Source organism: Canis lupus, chromosome 8, assembly GCF_011100685.1.
Source record: "Canis lupus familiaris isolate Mischka breed German Shepherd chromosome 8, alternate assembly UU_Cfam_GSD_1.0, whole genome shotgun sequence".
NCBI classification, from domain to species: Eukaryota; Metazoa; Chordata; class Mammalia; order Carnivora; family Canidae; genus Canis; species Canis lupus.
Window position 1 is genome coordinate 69,483,918 of NC_049229.1, and position 19,020 is coordinate 69,502,937.

Below are 19,020 nucleotides of genomic sequence, written 5' to 3' on the forward strand. Positions count from 1 at the left end.
GAAAGAAGGAATGAATAAATGCACCATGGAGTTGCAAGGGTCAGGGATGGCCATTTGCAGGTGACATTGGGATTCATCGGTCTGTGGCAACCGAGCACCAAAGATCAAGAAAACACAAGAAAGGGGAGGGAGAGATAGAGATAGAGAGAGAGAGAGATAGAGAGAGAGAGAAGCATAACTGGCCAGGGGCCGGGGGTGGGGGTTGGGTGACGACAGTTGACTATAGATTACCATGGATCCAGTTAGGTGTCTCTGCCTCCGGAAGCCTAAAAATAGTTACTCAACTCCGGAGAAGGACCAGATGGATGCATGAGTGAAGGAGTGAAGGAGAAAAAAAGTTTGTGCTAACTGATGAGCAGGTTGCCCGATCTCCCACAGAATGAAAGGCAGTAAGAAACGATCAAAAAGGGTGGGAGGAAAAAAAAAAAACCCAACAATGAAGATGGAGGGGAAAATCAAAATTAAAAAAAAAAAATCTGTAAAAAATAATAAATAAATAGGTCAAGCGATGAAGTCTATGAGAGGGAACTGGCTTAGCACCGATCAAACACATTAATTCAGATCTGGGGCCCCAGAGTTCATACATGATAAAAACAAGCCCATAAATAAAAGAGCTGCACACGTAGGTAACATGAGAGCGAGGCCCACACCGGAAGCAAGAACACAAGCCCAGAATTACGACTGATTCAAAACCGGGCCCTGGAGATGGTGAAATAAATCCGACACCAAATCACCAGTCCGAAGAATTAACGGACACAAGGGAACCCCAAGTGCGCGAGCGCTGAGAAGGGCCTGGGAACCACAGATGATGGTTAATCCAATTCTGTGCACCTGAGGTCCATAAATAAAAGAATAAATATTGAAATAGATGGGTGACAGGAAGAATGAATGGGTGCAGGAATTACTGAATTAGAAATGGGAATGGCTGGAACGGCCAGGAGAGCGCTGCCCTCGGGGTTGTCACTCCTCTGACTCGGGGCACCTGAGCCCCGCCCTCTCTGGACAGCAAAATGATGCAGGGACCCGGAGACAGAGGCGAGCAGAGGGGGACTAAGTGCACGAGGAAGGGGAGACGAACACCAGAGAGGGGCACCGCGGGGTGGGGGTTGGGGGGGTCCGAAGGAGCAGGCTCTGCTAGGTGGGATTAGCTGTGAGGTCCCAGAGCTCCACCACGACCGACCTGTCCCCATTTCTAGAGTGAAGGGCGTGGACAAGGTGGAAAAAGAAGCAAAAGACAAGAAAGGGAAGATAAGAAACATGAAAAATAAAGCAACCCCAGTGACAAACTGGCCGTTGGGAGAGCTTGTCGGAACAGGGATTATAATTAGTTTGCATACACTCTCCTTAAAGAGATAAATGCATTACCCCTCTCAGAGAATAAATGAAAAATAAAGGAAATTCCCAGCCCAAAGACAAGGCTGCATTTCCTAGCGCTGTAATAAAACAGATGCAATTGAGGCCCATAAATGAAAGAATAAATACCTAAGCGTCCAAGGTGACTGGGGCCCAGGAGGAGGGATGGTGGAGGCGCAAGATGGTGGGTACTAGGTGTGCTGGGGTTGGGGGGGCTTGCCTGACGGGTACCCCCCATCCCAAACCAGGAAGGGAAAGGAGGGCCCCCAGTGGGGGAGGAGCGGCAGGAAGCCAAGGAAGGTGAGATTTGGGAAGAAATACAAGGAGGGAATAGGGCACAAAAAGGCGAGGCGAGCACATAAATAGGGCTCGTGAAGGGAGGTCTGCAGGACCGGGGCTCTGGCCAGATGGGGGCCGCTCAGCTGTGGGTGCCCAGAAGATGAGGGGGTCAGGTGGAAAGGGCTGGATGGAAGACGAACAGGAGGGAGGCAGGGAAAGGAGGGCAGACAGGAGGGAAGGGGTTTCTGGGGCCCTGAGCTCCAGCCAGCTGAAAGAGAGGCTAGAGGAGGGGTGGCTCTTGGCATGAGGGGTGCTCGGCGCACGCACCTGGCCCGGCAGGGAGGAGCTGGCTCAGGAGACCCTGGCCGCGGGGTGCCGCGGCGGTGTCCTGGCTGTGCGGCCCATCCCACCTCATTTCTCTGATCCTCAGTTTACCCATCTGTAAACTTGGAAGCGCATCAGCTTCCTGCTTGGATTGATCATGGGGGCAAATGCTGTTCAGCCCGTTGGGAGCGCCCCGTCGATGGCCCTGGGTAGGCGGAAGGGCTCGGCGCCCCTCAGGCCCCGCAGAAGGCTGTGTGAACAAGGGGTGTGGGGCCAGGTGGGTGTCTTGGGCCCTCCCTGGGCCGGGTCACCTGTGAGGGAGGCTCTTCCCGCCAGGGGGCAGCAGAGGGTAAGGGAGTTGGGGCCCCGCCGCTGGGCTGTCCTGGGTGTGGCGCCCCCTCCTGTGCAGGGGCTGTGCAGGGAGAGGCAGGTAGGCTAGAAGGCGGCCAGGAGTCCTGAGAAGGGTGACCCAGAGACAAGTCGCCAGAACCCTTGTTCATGCAACTATCTGACGTGCCCAGGCGCCCTCCAGCCTGCTCTTCTATGGGGTGGGCCGCGTGCCCTTCTCAACTGGGGGTCTCAGGCAGGTGCACCGCAGCCCGGGGTTACACACACGTGGTCCCGGGACCCCGACCCCCTTGACATGGCATCCCCAGAGCCCGTTTCAAGGCCTCACTGTCTTCTCGACTGTTTTCCGATGTCCTCTGTATTTGGGCAGAGATCGCGTTGCGGTGTGTGTTGGAGTTGTCCTCTTTCCTCCTGACCTGCCCTCCTGGGGCCATGGCAGGTCTGGAAGGTTGTTTGTACTGACGTTTCTGACCCCAGGGACTCCCTGGATCTGTCCAGTCTCTCCTCTCTCTGTAGCGGACAGGATTTGTGCACTTGTGTGTTGTGTGCCTGTGTTTGTCTGCAAAAACTAGAACCAAAGTCCCTCTCAACGTCTCAATCTCTCTTTGGGACATTAAAACAAAATTGAATTCTTAGCAAGTGCCCTGAGCAGGAGGAGCCATCGTGGCCGGAGCCAGGATGCATGGCTGGGAGCCCCAGGAACCCAGAGGAGCCCGACTGGGGTGGGTCTTATACCTGCCATGACTTTGGACCTTGGGTGGGGACAGGGGGTGGCCCGTCCCAGGTGCCAGGTGGGGCTGCTACTGCAGGCCCGGCCAGCCCTGCTGAAGGTGTTGGTTGAGGGCATTAGAGTGGGGGGCACAGGATTCCAAGCTGTAGGGTTTGAGACAGGGTGTGAGGAGGGAGTGAGGGGGACTGGGGTGACTTCCATGCCTCTACGGTGGCCCCAAATGGATGATGGAATTCGTGTCAGGAGCCACCCCATACCACGTGTCTGGGCCACGTGAGCCCATGTGTTGGGACTGTAGGGCTCCGCTCTCCTCCTCTTTAGGATCTGGGGGCTCTGGGCTCCACCTCGGCCAGCCTGCAGCCTAGGGGGTGCACTGGCTACCTTGAGACACCTGCTAAGACAGAGTCCCCAAGGAGCTACCCTAACCAGCCCAGGTTTCACCATGTGGACTAGGCTGGGGGTGGGAGGGGCCCGGAGCTGGGAATACCCTTATGTGGTTATTTGAAGTCAGTGGGGGCTTAGGAAGACTTTAAAATGTTGGGTGTGCAGTGGGGAGGAAGAGGGAGCCATAGCCGAACGCCCAGAGGGAGCAGAAGAATAGGAACAAACCTGTAGGGGAAGCTCCTGTCCACGTCTGAGTGGCTGTTGTGGGGTCTCGGTGGCTGGAAATGGGCCAATGGGAGAAGCTCCAGGGAGGCTCACTGGTGCCCCGATGGGTGTGTGGGTTGGGATCTGTCTTCTCAGGGATGCAGAAGGCATGAGGGTTATCAGGTCAGGACACTCAGAGCTCTGTGGCTCCTTAAGAGTTTTAAATCTAGGGTTCTAAGGGTCTCCAGTTCTGGGGTGCTGAGATGCAGGACAGGGCTTCACCCCCCGCCCCCCCCCCCCCCCCCCCGATGGCTGCAGGAGCCAGAGTGGGATTCCTGTGGGGGCCCCGGCGGGTTCTGTCCCGATCCACGCATGAGGTCTGACTTGGGATCGCAGGGCTCCCCTCTGATCAGGGCCTGTTTTTCTTTCTTTTAACTTATTAAAACAAGAACAAATTTTGTCTCTTGGACTTTGACTTTTGCATGCACTCCATGCACAAATCCTTCCCCTGGTGACACCAGGAGCTCTCCTTAGGTTCCCCTGTGACTCCCAACCCCCTCCTCGGGAAACTCAGCCTCAGGGCTGGCCTTCCAGAGGCTGGGCCTCTGGGGCAGACAGGCCAAGGCCCCCCTTGTGTTCCTAATGTAAATGGTGTGGATGGTACATGACCTAGAGCAGGAGGTCACCCATCACGCTGACACATCACCCTGCTGTCTTTCTCCCCTTCCAATTCTTGTCTGTGGGCATACTTTTTTTTTTTTTCCCCAAATGGACATCTTTTTTTGTTTTTTTGTTTTTTTTTAAATAAGCATCCAGTTTTTAAACCTTGCCTTCTTCACCACATACATCCTGCGTTTTCCATTCAATATTTTTGTCATCAGCGTTCTTCTTTTTTCCATGAAAAAAAAAATCATCGCCTCACTGGCTGTGTTGTGTCGCATCGAGTGGTTATATACCATCATTTGCAATGCCAACCTGCTATTGTTATGTATAACTCATCTTTTTTTTTCCCCCCTAATGCTATGAATTACACCACGGCGAATGGCTTTGCACACCCACTTTTTTCATTCTTACGAATTGCTTTCCTTCACCCTGAAATGACCATTGCTTCATGGCATGCCAGTTTCTCCTGCTAGACTGTGAGCCCCTTAAGGGCAAGGAGCTTGCCGGATTGATTTTTGTACCTCCAGTGCCCGCCATGTCGTAGATGCCGCATGGATGGCGTGCTGGGTGAGAAGGTAGAAGGATGGGCGAGTGCTTGGATGCTGAATGTATGGATGATGTTCCTAGGGTTGAGCTTCTTGAGTGAAAGGCCAGGGAGTTTGTATGGATGTTGACTAATTTCCAAGGGCTTATAGCATTTTACAATGTCCAGCGATGTATTAGCATTTTGTTAAGATATATTGCTAGATTCTCTCTGTTAAAAAGTGTTTTTCTGTCATTTTAACTTGCATTGCTTTGATTACTAATGAAGGTTGAGCGTTTTCACATATACCTGTTAACCAATTGTATTTTCTCTTCTGTGAACTGTTTGTCCAAGTCCATTGGGTCATGGCTTTCTGGTGAGACTGGTTCAAGGTTGGAATGGATGTCCTCGGGACGTAGTGAGCCCTCCGTCACTGGAGCATTCAAGGGGGCAGACACTTGGGTGAGGGTAGTTTTAAGGAGATTCACAGAGCAGGTACAGGGTTGGTCTAGATGGCCTCGCAGGTCTATTTGACTAGGATTTGCCTCTCCCTGGAAATGGGAGGTGGGGACATCCTCCATTTGGCAGCCCGGCAACATTTAAGGGCCCTTCCCCTGGGGGGGGGCGGGTGGTTCTTCATGCATTTATGATTTATGAATTCTAAACCGCACCCTCTGGAACTCTCGTGGGACAGGAATATCTCTTTGGCTCCCTAAGGTCCAGAGAGCCGTGCCTAGCATCTCGTGTAGTTAGCTGGTGACTTCCCAGCAGCCCTGCCTCACCTTGGGGAAGCCAGACCCCTGGGCCGTCATTTCCCACCTCTTAGGGGATCAGGAGAGGCCATCTGCTGCCCTTTCCATTGCCAGGGTCCTGTGATGTGTGAGCAGATGTCCCGAGGCCTCAGATGGATGGGACGTTTTGGATCAGGACTGGCGGAGAATCCTCCCTCGGTTTTTCTTCAATGGGGCAATTAGATTCCGTGATCCGAGCAGCAGACTGGTCCCCACGCTCTTCTGGGGCTCCCCTTGTGCCCACCACAAACTAACCGCGGCTCAAAGGCCATCAAGACCACTTGGGGAGGGTGGGTCCCTCCCTGGAAGGTAGGAGCCCGCCCTACCTTCCAGAACACGCTCTGCCCTCAGCAGGGCCTGCTTCTTCCCGCCGAGCCCTCTACTATAGCACCGAGCGCTGTTTGCCTGCGTCAGAATCAGTCACGCACACGTCTGTCCCCGCAGCGAGGCTTGGGAGGCCAGCAGTGACTTCCAGCATCAGTTCAATCCATCCATCCATTCATCCGTGCGTTTGGCCTCCATTCTTGACCTGGTGCTTCGGCCTCTCCCTTCCCCGAAAGCGAACCTTTCCATTTTGGGCGGGCTGTGTAGCGCCATGGGCTGTGGTCATGAAGCGAACGCCCGTATTAGAGCTTTCTCCTCCGGGGTCACTGCTCTGAGCACGTCCCAGCTGGACTCATCTGCCACTGTCACCCACACGGCTTCTGTCCCCATGGCGCTTTCCCAGGCATCCCCCACCGCGACGGATCCAGGGCCGGGTCCGAGAGGGCCCTCCAGCCGTGAGCGGAGGTGTCCTCCCCAGGCCGCCCTGCCTGGTGCATGGTCCCTGCCATGAGCTTTGCCTTCAGCCTCTCTGCTTCCTCCACCAGATGGCAGTGGTTGTAATTCACCCCCTCATTCCTTCATCCCTTCATTCCTTCACCACCGACCAACATTTTTCTCAAATCAGCTGGTGCTATACTAGAGCTGGCTCCCAAGGACTCTTCCCGATATCTCCTTCTGGGGGAAAAGACGAGCATGTCTCCAAGAGGCCGTGTTTGTGTGCCAGCAAAAGGCGCGACCCTTGGTCCGGCTCCCAACTTCCGGAGCCGAGTTCTGGTGGAAGTTTGATTGCCTTCCCCGACTCTGTTCCTTACAAAACTAGGTTGATTGGTAATCAGCAAACTGTGTCCCTGAGTGTTCAGAAATCATAATCTGTGTCCTCAAGAGGCCAGAGTGACGGCTGGGGGCTCTGGGATGAACGGCCGCTTCTGGCCGTGAGCAGGCTTTTAAGTCATTAGGACACCCTGGTCTTGCCACGGTGGTGATCTAAAGAGCGGTTCCTGTCCCTTCGGAAATTAGTTAATGCTGGGCTCGATTTAGAGAAAATTGGGGGAGATGATTGCTCACGGAGGTGACAGGGAACATGCCCTGTGCGGGGGTCTGTGCAGAATTATCCATTGGCAGACCTGGGCATCCAAGGCACGTGGCACTTTGCAAACCCCGGACGTGGCCCCAAGCATTCACGTGGGTTCGCGGGCCAGGCGGGACCCCCTATAGCTCCCTGCTGCCCCTGTGGGACAAGGCAGGGGTCCTGGGGCCTCTGCTAGGAATTCTGCAGTTTATTCATTGCACCGGAGGCGGGGGTAGTGGGCAAAGCCAGGACCCTGGAGCTGGACAAACGTGTGTGGTTTAAACTGACCTTGACAGCTTTGAGTCTGTCTTCTGGGGGGACAATGGCACCCACCTCGCAGGGCTGTTGTGAGGACTTTTGTAACCAGGGCTTTGAACTGGGATTCTGAAGGCGGTGCGCGTGCCCCCGGGGGGCTGTGGGCTGTGGGCTGGAAGGCGGGAGGGGCAGCCCGACTCAGCAGGTTAGAGGAAATCACTTTGCCGAACATGCAGGAGGCATTGTGGAATAGAGTGCTCAATTTGTAGGACACGGTAAGCTCAGACAGGAGTAACCTCCGCAGGGACCTTCATGCTGGGGGGATGGGAGCCTCTTTGGGCAACACCTTTGGTCCCCCCCTGGGGTACGCGTTCACCCTCACCTCTGTAAAAGGTTGGAAGCACCCGCTGTGTCTCGCCTACCGCTGTGTCTGGCCTGTGGGCGGCACTTCCACATGTCCCCCTGCAAGAGACCTCTCCTGGCCGTGTCCTCCCTCCCGAAACATTAGGCATCAGCCATCAAAGACACTGCGATGTCCCCTCTCTCAATTAACAACAGTTGGGCTCAGATGCCAGCAGCCCGGATGCCTAACACAGTACCAAGCCAGTGGTAGGGGTCGCCTTCCAGTTTTGTTGAACGGATGCATGGGTGAATGGCCAAACACCGAATTGTAACCAAATGCAAGTGGCAGATGTTAAAACCCTCACCAAGAGTTTGTATTTCCTCCTGATTAACCTGTTAACAATCGTTGTATTGTATCTTACGGACTCCTGTATGACGTGTGTTGTTTGAAAACCGGGATTCTCGTTTTGGGTGTCTTGCGACGAAACCTTAGCTGTCTGTGTTTTGTGTTAGAAATCAGAGCCCGGCAGACCCGGGGGCCACTTAACCGACCGGGCCGCGGTAGGCGAGCCCCCTTTCCTCTCTGACCCTTGGTCTCCTTTTCTCTGATGGGTTCCCAGAAAGCTTCCTCTGCTGGGTGGTTGTGAGGCCGAGGGCTGGGTCCGCTAAAACGCAGCTGATCAGATGCTGGCTCTCAGTGAGAATGGTTGTATATTGGGGGTTGTCTGGAAAGTTCCAAGCCCTTGCTGGTTCTCAGTGAGTAGAGAGCATTGAGTTTATGCTAAGATTGTATTTCAACAGTCAATGGAACGTATAAGACAGAGGCTGAGTGGTCTGCAAGTATTTAGCGAGTTGGCCCAGGGTAGATACTGGTTTGATTAATGAGTGACGGCTTCTTTCCTTCCTTGGAGCCCCCCCACAGCCCCACTTTCCATCCTGGCTGCTGCTCCTCACGTGGAGGTTGCAGCTGGCCTGGGTGGGTGACTGCTTTGAGTTTGCTGTACCTGTCGATGCCGTGTCTGGTTTTGTGGGGGCTTCTGCAGACATCCGTGTGTGCCCTGGGTCGAGTCTGCTAGGCAGGGAGAGCTGGGATGGGTGAGGAGGGTGACATCTTTGAGGACAAAAGCTCCTTCTTCTACCCTTTAGGCAAAAGGCCTGTGATCCTAATTTCCTCACATCCCTCTTCCTTCTTTCTTGGGCTGTAAGGTGAAGAAATCGGTCTGTGGTCCCGTCTGCGGGCCTGGAACCGAGCTGGGGTGGGGCTGTCAGCCATCACACCCTGCGAGCTTCCGTGGGCCCAGTTTCCAGATGAGGAAGTTGAGGTTCAGAGACGCCTGGAGATCGGAGCCAGGAGGACACAGTCAGTCTTTCGTGAGGAGCTGGTGCTCCTTGACCCTGGCAGCCCAGCTCTCCAGTTACTTTGGCCGTGCCTGGCTGTGGTCCTGCAGGGGGCACAGGCCTCCAGAGCTCACTTTGGTGCACGTGGGACATGGAGGCTTGGCTGGATTAGATAAGATATTACGGGGTTATTTGGGGTTGGGGGGTCTCATCAGGAGACCTCTGAGTTTTTTTCCTGGCTCTTGTTCTGTTCTGTCATCCCCAAACGCCATCCCGGGTGGGCTCGTGTTCTGCACCCCGAGCCTCCCTCTTGCCCTGTCCTCCCTCTGCAGAAGCCTCACTGGCCTCCCCTTCTTTCTGCCTCCCGCTTTCACAGGCTCGGTGGCCCTCGCTGCTGTCAACCTGGCCACTTCTTGCAGCAGCCTGAGTTTTTATTGTGATGTCTGGCCTCCACCTCTGTGTACCTGCTGGTAGGAGCGCCAGCACACACACTCCGATATTCCCCTCCCTGGGGCTTTGCTGAGGGGGCCCTTGCTGTGTCACTGTTGCTGTCTGCCCCATGGACATCCCACATCCTTGAGAACGTGCCTGAGCAGAGTGAGGGCCTTGCCTCAGTGCTCCCGAGGGGGCCCCATGGAAAGGACAGGTGGATAGGACCCCTCTCCCAGAGGACTCTTGAGTCTTGTGTTCAGGTGTCTGCTCCCCGATGGGCTTCAGGCTCCTTGAAGCTTAGGCCTGTGTGTGACCCAGGATGAGGGACTCCCCTAGGGGCCCAGTGTTTACACATCACCATCCCCTTGAAATGGGCAGGGCTGGGTCCCCGTTTCCTGAGGGCAGGTGAGGAAGTTGAGGCTCAGTGGGGTCACAGCCAAGCTGTACTTGATCCTTTACTCTGACATCTATGCTTCTCTGGCCCTTGACAGCACTGTTAACTGCACTAGTGGGCGCCTAATACATGCTCACTGACTGACAAGGCAGGGTTCCCAATGCACGTGAAGAACTGAATGGATTGTTGGCTGACCCGCAAGTTGAATCCATGTGTGTTTAAGAGGCAAGTGTGCTTTCTTGGCACAGACTCTAGGGGGCGAATCCTGAGGGTCTCACCCCCGGGCAGATGCAGCCCAGAGGGCAACCACCGGAGGGTCCCTCCTGAAGGAAATGTCTGTCTTCTGCCATGTTTGGAAGTATTTATGTCTAGAATAAAACTTCATTTAGGCTAAAGTGTCCTCGTTTGTGTTGTGGCCCAAGTCATTTCGGTAACGTGGCCTTTGGTAATTCCCGGGCTGGAGGGATGCTCTGGTCATGCCCACACCCTCTCTGTGGTTGGCTGCGGGCCCTGGGGGTGTGGATGTCTCCACCTGAAATGTCTTGTCTGCACCATTGGTGACAATTCACCTGTAAGGCACATGCCAAGTCTGAGATGCAGCCGTGGGCACCCAAAAAACGAGGGCTGGGGACTGGACTCCACACCTTGGTTCCTTCCATCTGCCCTCACCCCCAAAGCGCAGTACATGGGTACAAGTTGAAGGATGGGACTCTGGAGGTCTTGCTCTTTTGAATTCTGGTCCTGGTGTCACCTTTGGCCGGCGCAGGGGCCTTGGGCAGGTTACAGGCACCTCGAGTCTTGATTTTCCCACCTGTAGAACGGGTGCCGAGGGACAGTATCCGTTCAAAGGATGCCGGTAAGCACCGAGTGCAGGCTGCGTGCCTTGCTGCACCCCATATGCTGGCTCTGAGAGTCATGGTCTGGGGTCGAGGCCACTCTGGTGCCTGCGTGTGTGTGGCCTGGCCAAGTTTGCTCACCTGTAACCTGGAAATAGTCATGTTTACTTGGCATGGTTATTGTGGGATTCAATGAGATTGTTTATGTGAAAATAAATGCTTTGTTACCTGGTGCACAGGTGGCCTCACCCCTTGTCCTCCGATGGGCCCTGGGTTTGGCCACAGAGCCCTGCAGCCCGTGGGCCTGGTGGCAAAAGCCCCGTGCTTCCTGAACTACGGTGGCCCACCTGGCTGTGGCGCGGAGTGGAGGGCGTCAGGGAAGCACGCGGCCAGCTCTGGGGAGGAGTGAGGGAGGGAAGGTTTGCTTTTACATACAGAGATTTCACAAGTTCAGAGGGGGTAGGGCTGAGGCCAGAGGTGGGGGTGGTGGTCAGGGAGACTTTTAGAACCTCCCACCCCCACCCCCCCACCCACCGAGGAAGAGGAGGGAGAACTTTAGAGAACATCCAAGTTTAATTGGCAGGGGTGTGGACGGGATAGCTGGGGTGGCGTTTAGAAAGGCTGAGAGTTCCGGATTCCGGGTCAGTGAGGTGAGAACTCTCAGAGGTCATGGGTGCAGGAGGGTGTCAGGACTAAGGGCACGCTTCTGGAAATCTCTGCAGGTGGGGGAGACTGCAGGGGGGTTGGTGGTGATGTGTGGGAGCCCCGCGGTTGAGGGGCACTAGGTAGAGGGGCAGGAGCTGGTGCCTGGGTGCTCCCCTGGCCCCCCATGGCTGCTGGGAGCCAGGGCCTTTGCCCCGAGTGGTCCGGTGGTGTTCAGTCCCGGGTGCCTCTCTCCTCTCCTCGCCCCCCCGGCCTGCCTGTCTGCATGAGAACTCTTGTCAGCCAGTGAGACCGGGAGCAGGCCCCTTCATCTGCACCTGTGTCTCTCTCAGCCTCCGCAGCCACAGGGACACCCTGCACACGTTCCCGCGGGACAGGCCGGACCCAAAGACTCTGGACCAGGGCCGCCCCCTGCGAGGAGGGGCATGCCCTCCCGGCCTCTCCTTGCATAGCCACCCGCCCTCTGACTGATGGACTACACTGATCTGAGGCTCAGACACGTGGGCTGGACCCCTACCCACCCCTCACGAACCCTGAGACTTGGGGGAGCCACCGAGCCTTCACTGTCCGCACCTGAGAAGTGGGCTCGGACAACCTACCTCACAGGGTTGTTGTGAGGAGCGAGTGATGCGGTTTGAAAGCGCCTGACCTGGGGCTTGGCACACCCTCTTGTGCTCTCAATAAATGTGTTTCTTGCCTTAACAAAAACAGTGATGGATGTGCTACTAATATGAGGAGGGCTGAATGTCGGGTGTCCTGTCTGGCTGGGGTTGCTCTCACCCAGGGTGTGTGGCGGGCGGGGAGGGCCGGGGAGCCAGCTCTGACCTTCTGTGGCTGATGTGTGCTGGGGTGAACTAACTCGGGCTGGTCCCCCTTCTTCTAATGGTTTTGGGACATCAGGTTCCTTTCCAGAAAAGAATGTAGCTGGGGGGTGGAGGAAGTCTGAGCTGAGTGCAGCGTTGGGGGTCTCCGGAGCCCCAGGGGGGCTGCCCCCAGGCTGCGACTCTGCCTCCCCTCCTCCTGCACTCCCAGGGCCCTGCAGGGGCCGGGCAGGGCTGTCGTCCTGCTCGAACTGACGGTGAGTGTGTGGCCAGCCTGGTTGTGACCTGGGGCCAACGCTTGCTGCACAGCATGGTTACTGAGCTGGGTGGGACCCTGAGGAGGCTGCAGAGGGGGCGCCTCAGATGCAGCCCCTGTTCCCACTGGCACGGGCGCTGAGCCTTGTGCCTCCGAGACCCAGCTCAGGAAAGGCAGACTGTTGGCCAAATGGTGACAGTGGGGAGCCAAGGGCAAGGGAGCTGTGGACCCGAGTCCACACGGAGTCCTGGGGGTCAGCACACCTGGCTTGGCTGCAGCAGATGGACTGGACATGCAACCAGAGGGAAAGGAGAGGCTGACTTCTGCCACCGTCACCATCAACACCAAAAGCCACCACCACTGCCACCTCCATGACCTCCCCCTCCTTCCTCCTTCATCACCTTCTTGCTGCCTTCTCCTCCTCTCTCCTCCTCCTCTTCCTCTTTCTTCTCTTCTTCCTCCCCTCCTCCTCCCCTACGCAGGGAGGTGCCTCAAGAGAACTACAGGCGAGTCCCACCATGAGTGTGTGGGGCTGAGCATGGCCCCTTTGCAGAAAGAAAAAAAACCCACCTTGTTGCCCATGGCCATGTCTCAGCCAAGGAGACTTGACCCCAGTCCCTGATGGAGACGACCACACCCATGGTGCAGAGTATGGTCCAGGCAGCATGGAGACAAGGAGAAGATGGCTTCCAGAGTGTGTCCCACTGAGATGAGTCCATCCTAGCCAAGATTGGGCCAAGAGGCCAGGAGAGTCCTGCCTGTGGTGGACAGAGCCTCAGCCTCTCAAGACATTCAGATGTCCGTGATGAAGGGTCCCCTTGATGTTCCAGAGCCGAGACCCCAGCTCCAGCCTCCATTGAAGCTCAGATGTCCATGATGAAGAGCCCTCTAGATGTTCCAGATGTTCCAGAGCTGAGACCCCAGCTCCAGCCTTTGATGATGTTCAGATGTCCATGATGAAGAGTTGTCTTGGTGTTCCAGAGCCTGAGACCCCAGCTCCAGCCTTTGATGAAGCTTAGATGTCCATGATGAAGAGTCCTCTTGATGTTCCAGAGCCGAGACCCCAGCTCAAGCCTCCGATGAAGCTCAGATGTCCATGATGAAGGGTCGCCTTTATGTTCCAGAGCCGAGACCTCAGCTCCAGCCTCTGATGAAGCTCAGATGTCCATGCTGAAGGGTCCCCTTGAGGTTCCAGAGCCAAGACATCAGCTCCAGCCTCCATTGAAGCTCACATGTCCATGATGAAGGGCCCCCTTGATGCTTCAGAGCCAAGACCCAGTTCCAGCCTCCAATGAAGCCCAGATGTCCATGACAAAGGGGCCCCCTTTGATGTTCTAGAGCCAACACCCCAGCTCCAGCCTCCAAAGAAGATCTTGATTCCAGAATGAGGGTCCCCTTGATGTTCCAGAGTCGAGACTGCAGCTCCAGCCTTTGATGAAGCTCAGATGTCCGTGATGAGTGGCCCCTTGATGTTCTAGAGCCAAGATCTCAGTTTCAGACTTTGATCAATCTCCCGCATCCAGAAGCAGAGTCTCCTTGATGTTTCAGAGCTGAGACTCTAGTTCTAGGTTTCGATGAAACATGAACATCCAGAATGAGGGTCCCTTTGATGTTCCAGAGCTGAGACCCTAGTTCCATCCTTTCATGAAGCTTGGGCATCCAGAATGAGGGGTTCTCTTGATGTTCCAGAGCCAAGACTCCAGGTCTGGTCTCCAGTGAAGCACAGATGTCCATGATGAGTGGTCCTCTTGATGTTCCAGAGCCAAGACCTCAGCTCCAGACTTCAGTGTAGCTTGTGCATCCAGAAGGAAGATCTCCTTGATATTCCAGAGCTGATTCCTCAGTTCCAGCCTTTGATGAAACTTGGGCATCCTGAATGAAGGTCCCCTCAATGCTCCAGAGCTGAGACATCAGCTCCTGCCTCTGATGAAGCTCAGATGTCCATGATGAAGGGTCCCCTTGGTGATTCAGAGTTAAAACCTCAGCTCCTGCCTCTAATGAAGCTCAGATGTCCATGATGAAGGGTCCCCTTGGTGATTCAGAGTTAAAACCTCAGCTCCAGCCTCTGATGAAACTCAGATGTGCAGAACTGGTGAGAAAGCCTCAAGGCTTTCTTGGACAAGACTTTGCTTGGGCAGGACTGGGTGTATTGAGACTGGAGATGGCAGAGGAGGCTCTGTTCTCCACCCATGGCCTGCAGCACTCCTCACTAGCCACACCCAAGGTAGCATTTGGACCCCATAGGAAGCTGGGTTCCAGATGCATTAGGAGAGGTGTGGAGTAGGGACTCCTGGCAGGAGGAAGTGTTAGGAAGATCATGGCAGTCGAAATAATGGATTATGGGTGGTGCTGCTGACGAAACTTGCCCATGAGAGTGTATCTGTGCAGCAAAGCACCGTTTTTTATGCCTTTTAGTTGTGCTGGACTCATGGCTGGCTGCACACCAGCCTTGACCCATGGGGCTGCCAAGTTGGCTGGACCCTGGAATGTAACCCAAGCTCGTTTCTGCGGCTTAGCTCCTCTCCCAGGGGAAGGTGCTAAACGCCCACTTGCCAGACTGGCGTGAAGCTGTGACCTTGGGGCGGGTCAGATTTGGTTGCCTCTTTCTAGCAACGGAAACTCATTGAGGTTGGGACTGAGACAGGGCCAGGCCATCATGATGGGTGTGAAGACAGCATGGGAGGCAAGGGGCGCCTCCAAATCCATGGGGACATGATGGCAGCTTCCCAGATGCAGCTGCCCTCTGGGCTGGGACTCTGCCCCGAGCACCTTGATGATAGCTGTGGTCCTTCGGGGACTCAGTTGACACCAGACTGTCCACTAAGCTGGAGAGAGATGACAATGAAAGAGAAAAGGCCAAAGATAATTGACTTTCTCAGAAACCATAAGAACTTCATGGGTGGATAGAGTCGAAGCTATGGAAAGTGTCAACTTTGGGGGAAGAGAATGCACAGGATCTGGATGTGCCGACTCCGAAGTCTCTAGACTGGGAGATTCTGAGAATCTGATATCAACAGTTATGCCATTGAGACACAGCTCCAATAATACATCCCAGAAACTGACTTATTTTATGCAGTTGGAGCCTGCAGGAAAAGGGAGCAGCTAGCAAGAGTTCTTGAAAAACACATCCTAACGATGCCAACATCATTTTGGTGTTATTTCCTGGAAATTCATTAGCATTTGGAACTATGCGCACAAAAACTTCTTTTATGAGTAACTGGAACTCTAGACCTGGGATGGAATGGAGGAGAAATGTCATCCTAGAGGACTGCCCTGCCCTACCCCCACCCTCATTTGGCCAAGTTATTTTAGGAGGTTTCCAAGAACAAGCAATTATTAGAATCACTCATTGCTGATTTCCTAGAAGTCCCCACAACAAATTCAAAGCCAAATGCAAACCGGGTGAGCCGGCAGGCTTGCAACGCTTGTGAAGAAATGTGGAATCTGCTCTATAAAAAGTCGTCTGCTTCAGGGAGCAAGGCTCAGAGTAGGCATTAAGGATGATGGGTGGAAGTTCTAGGTCATTAGGCAGAGCCCCTGATTTAAGATAAATCAGAGACTCCTACACAGCCCCTCCCAGGAAGGTCCTCCAGCTCTGGGATGTTTCTGGAGTGTGCTAGGCATTGTGCTGGACTTGGGGAAGAGATGAGTTAGATGTGCCCTGCCCTCCAAGTGTGAGAGGCCACATTCCAGGTTCTCCCACCGTGGTCTCAGTGTGGAGGGCCTCCCTCGGAGCAGGGTTAGATGGCCAAGAGAGGTCTCCTGGTTAGCTTCCCTCGTTTCCAGACGAGGAACTGAGGCCCAGAGACGGGTTGTTTCCTTGATGGTAAGCCCAGCCCTCTCTCTGGAGGTCAAAATTCCCTCCCCCAGGCCACCTCTGATTTTACTGAGATTCAGGAAGAGCCTTGAAGGCTGAGTGGATGGTCTGCAGTCACCCATCAAGAGAGCAGAAGTAGGAAGGCTTCGCCCTGGAGCTCCCCCCTCCTCGGGCAGGTTGATCGTGGTGGTGACATCCTCCAGGAGCCCGGCCCCAGCGCCACTCTGGAAGAGCAGACCAGGGGGAGCGAGGACGTGCGGGAGGGCTGGGCCAGGAGGAAGCCTGACTAGGAGTCTAGGGAGCCAGGCCCAGCCACAGTTTGCCCCACCTCCCCATCAGGGCCTCAGTTTCCCCATCATTCACTTTGTCCTTCTCCTGCTTGATGGAGTGGCTGCCGCTGGCCCAAATGGATCAGTGATGAGGAGCCTGGGGTTGCTGGGGAAGTGGAAGGTCACGGCTTCCTTGCTTCCCCGGAGGGACCAAGTGGGGCCCCAGACTTCCCTGAAGCTTCCAGCTCAGCTTTTAGATGAAGCAGGGGAGGCAGAGAGATGCCTGGGGCCGCAGGGTTCTTCTTACCAGCAGCTGCCGTCCTGGAGCTGGAGGCTGCGGTGAGGCAGGGTCAGGTGGGCCCTTGGAAAACTTTCTCCCACGCTCCACTCACCGGAGGCTTGTTTTCGTGTGCCAGCCTGCCAGCAAGGGCCGTGCTCCTAGCAGTGTCCTCCGTGCACTTCTCAGGGGACACTTTGGGCTCTAGCCCTCTCTGCACCCTGCAGTCACATGGAGTCTTAGGGGAGGCAGTCCCAGCAGCAGGGAAAGCCCTCTGCGGGTGCTGGGCCCACCCATGGGTGGGCGGAGGTGGGTCAGGAGGAGGGATGGGCAGGGCAGTGGGGGCAGGACGGCGGCCAGCTAGCCCAAAGAGTCAGGCCGAGTTCAAGCCAAATGTTACTCAATCATCAGAGGAGGGGGAACCCCACACCCCCGAGAGGCATTATTAGGCTGATTTGGTATCTGTGCATTTCCCAGACCGCCCACAGCCCTCTAGAGCTGAGGGGCCTCTATGGACCGAGCATCCTCAGACCACCTCGAGTTGGGTTGGGTGCGGGGTGGGGTGGGGGCTGGCAGGGTGTCGTGGAGCATTACCTATATACCTGCACTTTACAAAGCACTTTATCTGTTTGCTTGGTGTTGGCTGATGGTGGAGCTGAGTGGAAGCGTGCCTGTCAGTGGGCTGGGTGCCCCTGTCAGCCCCCCTCATGTCAGGGTGGCGCCCCTGGGCTCAGAGAGGGGCAAAGACCATTCTGGGGATACTCCTATGTCCGTAGGGGGACAGGGATTCACCCTCCTGGGAGGGGCTGTTTCTCTGATGCCATGGCCGGGGCCCTCGGCGCCCAGCAATCAGAGGACCACTCCGCTGGCAGGAGAGCCCCCCGGTGTGCCCCAGAGCTGGCCTGGGATTGGTTTCCCAGACTGGAATGTGCCTCCCTTCACTCAGAACTGACTGTGACCCCAAAGGGTCAGGCCTTGGCCATCGCTCCACCCCCACCCCCGCTGCCCGCCACAGCCTTTGCTCACGCTACTTGCGAGCGTGCCGCCTCCAGAGCTTTTCTGCAGCCTGGGACCCCGGTCCGGGAATTAGTCTGCACCCCTTTACCCTAGCTTCCGCACAGCCCCCGGCACCAGGCAGGCACTCGATTGATGCTGGGTGACTGCCCCGGGCCAGGCTCAGGTGTGGGCCCCACCAAGGGAGGGCTCAGTGTGCAGAGGGTCCCTGGCCTGTGTTGGGGGGCAGATGTGTGCCTGGAGCAGGGTGGTGAGCGTGCGTGCGTGCGTGCGTGCATGCGTGAGTCTGTGCTTGTGTGTGTGTGTGCATGGGTGAGAGAGACAGATGGTGGAGGGTGACTGGAAGCGAGAGACAGATTGGATCTCTCTGTAAGCCCCGACACCCTAAGTGCAGAGTCCACATCCCTTCTCTCCCCCGGACCCACTCCCCACTGTTACCTCCTGCCACATGCCCCCTGGAGCTTTGTCCACAGCCCATTTGTGTGTCCATTTCTGCCACGGCGGGCAGGGGAGTGGCCACCTTGGCCTCCGGCCCCTTGTGCGTCCCCATTGCCTCCCCCAGCAGTGCTGTCCCAGGTCAGAGGATTTGGCCCCCAGGAGCTCCGGCACCCAGCTCCGCCCAGGGGACACAGTGGGCTTCTCCCTTCTGTGTCCTGGCGTGGAGCCCTCCCCTCCCACCAACCACCCCAGCTCCTGCCCCTTTGGCTGGGGGTCTAACCAGCTTCCCGGTAGCAGCCCTGAGACCCCAGGAGGGCAGCTCACAGTAGAGTTGAGCCATCGCAGGTGGAAGCACAAAACCGGGTTGAGCAGGGCGCGGCCGGGGCCTCTGCGTGGCCTCTGCAGCCTGCCCAGCCTCCCCAGGTGCCGCCCGGGCCACCCTGCCGCCGGTGGCGCCGTCCGGGGTGCTCAGGACCGGATGGGGCGCCCCAGACCTCTGCTGCTGCACGGCGCCCTTGACCGACCTCGGACCGAGAACTGTGCCCCGGATGCCGCAGGACCCAGGTCAGTTCCCGCTGCCCCTCCGCCTGCCCCTCCAGGTCGCGCGTCTACCTGGGACCCACAGTCTGAACACGATGCCCCGGACTGAGAAGTGCCAAGAGTGACGTCAGGCTTTGCTTTTTTTTTTTTTTTTTCGGTCCGATTGGTTTGCCAGTGAGGTCGGGAGTGGACAAATCAAATGAGCCTCGTCAGCAACGGCCCTGAGCTTTTGATGAATCTCTCCGTCTCTAAACACGCGCCACGTGGGTATTATAGAGCATCCAAGAGGTTGCGTGGTTGCAGCTCTTGAAGCTGGGCGTGAAAGCTTTGTCGCCA